This window comes from Triticum aestivum, chromosome 7B (genome assembly GCF_018294505.1).
Source record: "Triticum aestivum cultivar Chinese Spring chromosome 7B, IWGSC CS RefSeq v2.1, whole genome shotgun sequence".
NCBI lineage: Eukaryota > Viridiplantae > Streptophyta > Magnoliopsida > Poales > Poaceae > Triticum > Triticum aestivum.
Window position 1 is genome coordinate 305569732 of NC_057813.1, and position 4489 is coordinate 305574220.

Sequence of the window (4489 nt, forward strand, 5' to 3'; positions counted from 1 at the left end):
ATGAGAGGATTCAAAGAAGAGCGTATTGATGGTTGCTTCTTCCGAGCAACTTACAGTGAGAAAGGTGGGGCTTATGATTTGACTGCTCATTACTCACTATTAGGTGCGGCACAACGACTGGGCTGAGTCTCCCATGCGGTTGTGCACTACTCCCTCCATTCTTAAATATTTGTCTCTCTATATATTTCAATGAGTGACTACATACGAAGCAAAATGACTGAATCTACACTCTAAAATATGTCCATTTGAAATTTCTAATACAAATTTTTGTTAGGAATGGAGGGAGTATAATTTTGTGCATGGCACATGGACTCGGATGCTGAAGAGGCTTCTGGCAATGCTATCAACCTTCCAACAACATAATTGACATACTATACAAATAATTTTCCAGCAACATGAAATTGTACAATGCTTTGAGCTTTCAACTTTTGTTTCGTGTGTCTTGCCATCCATGCTCTTTCAGAAAAAAATAAAAAACTAACTTCCTTGCTAATGCATCTAAATGATTAGCATATCACAGCTAATATTTACATCACAACTGAAGAAAAAGTTGTGAGAAGGTGTTAAATTAAAATTGATCCTTGCTTTCATTGGCCGCAACTTTCCCCCAGCTCTGTCTAAATCAATAAGGCATGTTGGCAAAACGAGTAGCTGACAGGAGCATGCAACATTCCGATTATTTTGTGCAGTTCCACTAAAATAGAGCTGAGAGACCCTGTTCCAAAGATATTATGTGTGATTACAATAATAGAGGACTATTGATGAAACAATAAACACAGAAATAGAAGCTGGTGAACTTTGCAGTCGTACTAAAATCTAGAGACCTTGCCTTGTGACATTTTAGTAGAACTGCACATAACACTCTTAAGAAAAAAGTGATTTGTGCAGTTCACCAAAAGGTCGCAATAGCAATGAGGTGAAATGAATAGCCCTGTTTGCAAAAAAGAGGTAGAAAGGAAACAATTACTGGCCAATAACAGTTGATAACACATACGACCACAAAAAAGAAGCATATTCCTTTTCCTAAGAGAAGATAACAACACGGTTTTGTTTATCTAAAACGGTGTGAGGACAAGATTGCAATATGGAAAGTACGCCGGACGAGCTACGTTTTGGGCAAAGAATTAGGGAAGATCCACATGCAAGATTTTCCACATGCAGCGACATGGGAAGATGGGCAGTGCAGCAAGGCCGGAGCGGATACTTGGGGGTCGTTGGGTTGTAACTAGGAGAGCGGCGGCGGGCGGGATCTGCCCATGCTGCGGCAGCGAGCAAGTGGCTTAGGCCCTACCACATCGGAGCTTGGTGAGAGAGAATGATGGATACCGCATATCAGGATGTGCTGCCTCGGCGCCGTCGAGCGGAGGAACGATGCACACCCACCTTTTCCGCCAGCGGGCGGGATGCGGCCGGGTCAGTGACCAACGGTGAGAGAGAGAGGCCACTGCCGCCTTATGTGAGATACTATGAAGAGAGACAAACCCTGGGAGGCAGGCTCCATTGTATATAGTGGAGTGGACTACCTTTTTCTCCATAAAAATTGTTTTATATTCTTACGTGCCATTGAGCAATATAACCTTATTTAAAAATAACGCGACGATGCATCAAGTCGAACTTTGTTTCGTGCACGCATGGTACATGACCTCCGTAGGTAAACAACACGTGCTCAAATTAGCACGTGGGCTGCCATTTCGTGCAGAAATGAGCTCCACCGTGTATCTGCGCGGGTGTGGCTGCGCATGAAGCGTGAGTACGTGCACCTATTCTCTTCATGTACGTACACCACCTACATGGGTTTGTGTGAGAGAGATACAAACGTAGAGAGATATAGTGTGTGGGTTCGTGACTGCATATTTGGGGGGGGGGGGGCAGATAGGGAATATGTCTCGATGATATTTCAATCAAAAAATGCAACATATGCAATGTGTGTGAAACAGAGGCCTGGATATATCATATATATATGTCGAGGGGGCGATCCACGAGAATATAGTGGAGGTATCATCGGCGTGAGGTACCCATAGAATCAAAGAGAGAGATGATGATGATGATGATGTGTGTGTGTGTGCGCGCGCGCGCGATCGATAAAGAGTGCCCTCAAATTTGTGTGTGCCCACGTCAAAGATATAGGATGGCTGGCTTACAGGAACGTGAGAAGGGACAGCTGCAGTTTGTCTCTATGGCATGGATACCTACCTGCATCGCTCAACTATCGATGTGTGGAGGGGGGTGGGGAGTGTGAGAGATAGGCTGGGAATATGTGTCGATGATATTTCAATCAAAAAATGTAACATATGCAATGTGTGTGAAATAGAGGCCGGGATATAACATATATATAGAGGGGGCTATGCAAAAGAAGAGAGTGGAGGTATCATCGGTGTGAGGTATCCATAGAATGAATAGAGGGATGATGTGTGTGTGTGTGCGCGCGCGGTTGATAAAGAGTGACATTGATTTTGTGTGTGCCCACATCAAAGATATGGGGTGGTTGGTCAACCTGAACGTGAGAGGGGACAGGCGCAGTTCGTCCTTGTGGCTTGAATATCTACCTACAGCGCTTGACTCTCGATGTGTGTGGGGGGTGGGGTCAGGGGGGCAGAGACCTAACTATAGAGGTACAATGGCTGGTATATGTGTGGAGGACAAGAGAGACCTACCTTATGTATTGAGGGAGATCAGTCGGCATTGATGCATATGTGTAGGAGAGGAATAAGGTTGGGAGAGAGACAGAGGTAGATTGTCGGAGGGGTTGGTGGTGGAGTTGCTTCTCACAAATGGTGGGAGAGGCTTGCTAGACAAATGGAGGGCACGCCTGCAATATCAATAAGAGAGGGGATGTCTGCCTGTATGTGCACGTGCGTGTGAGAGACGGGTCAAGAGGCATGCACGAATGATGAGGAGGGACGATATGGTTGTGGTAAGCAGATGTAACTACATAGGAAGATCAATCGTCCTTTGTCGAAGAAAGGAGAGACATATAACTTGTGAGGTACGTCAATCGATGCGTGGGGAAATAGTTAAAGTCGACCTAGGTATATGTGGAGAGATCGATCGGTATACATGCATGTATGTGTTATAAAAAATAAGGCCCGGAGAGAAGGACACAGAGAGAGGGATACAGCTAGGAGGTGGTGTGAGAGGCATACTATATCAAGGGGGAGGAGTGTGCGAGTACGATATCGATGAAAAGAGGGGCGGGAGTGAGACATGGATGGTGAGAAGAGAAGAGGGAAAGCTTGTGTTTGTGGTAGGCACACCTGGCTAGAGAGGCATGTCGATCGGTGTGTGCCGGGAAGAAGGAGCTGGGGGCCTACAAACACCATGGGTGAACGACCTGAAGTGAAAGGACGAATTTGCGCCATGGAGCTAGAGAATGTTGAGGGAGGGTGAGAGGCAGGCGGGCATGTGCATGCACGAGAGAAAGCTAGCGGTAGCTACAAAGATAAGAAGGAAACTATGGCAATATAGGCCGTCGGATTTATATCTGACGGATAGGAAGGAAATTATGGCAATTTTGAAAAAAGATACCCACACCCCCCTCCACATTTGCAAATAAGGCCTTCCCTCCTTCATCCTTTTCTCCCACAAGATAAACTACTCATACAAATGCATCTTGTTGTTCCATGCAACGCATGGGCATCTTGCTAGTAGTACATATAATATATAGAACATTGATTATAATTGGTGATAATGAGTGGCTTTTGCAGCTCAGGGCTAAATACTTGTCACAATGTAGGGGCGGGGTACTATTCCTTGTGTGATAAACATGGTGTACGTATGGAACATGCTTTAGATCATGAGTATCTGGTTAGTACATTGCAACATCCCAAATTTTCAATTTGGAATGTTATACATTAGATCATTATTGCATATCATATTTTTATTGCATTTTGGTTTGATCCTAGAAATTCTACGCAACTCAAGGACCCACGGAGAGAGTTGGGGATTTCGGTATTTTCATATTTGGGTTTTCTCAAATTTTGAAAATAAGATCATTTGATTTTAATTATTTTATCTTTGAATATTTCTTATATCAAAATAAGAGAGAGGGAATAAAATGACTTTCCCAAAATAAAGAAATATTGAGGATTTAATAATAAAATCAAATAAGATTTTATTTCGGAGTTTATCGCCATTTTATTTGAATTTAGGAAAAATGTGCATTTTTCAAAATTGCATTTAGGCCCCAAATAAATGTTCATCTTGTCCGACTTATTTTTAGAGGACGGGGAAAATTTATTTTGGGATTTTTGGAGTCCGTTTAGTATTTCTTTTATTTGTTTTGCTGCGCGAAATTATTTATATAAAAAAATGAACCGACCTACCGAGCCGTGTCCGACTAGGACTCCTGGCCCGGACGGCCCTTATAAGTCGGGAGGCCGCCCCGCCAGCCCAGCCGCCGTCCCCGAAACCCTAGCCCCGCCCCCGATCCGCGGCCGCCGCCGAGTCCCGCTGCCCCGCCGCCGGAGCCCCACACCGGAGCCGCCGCCGC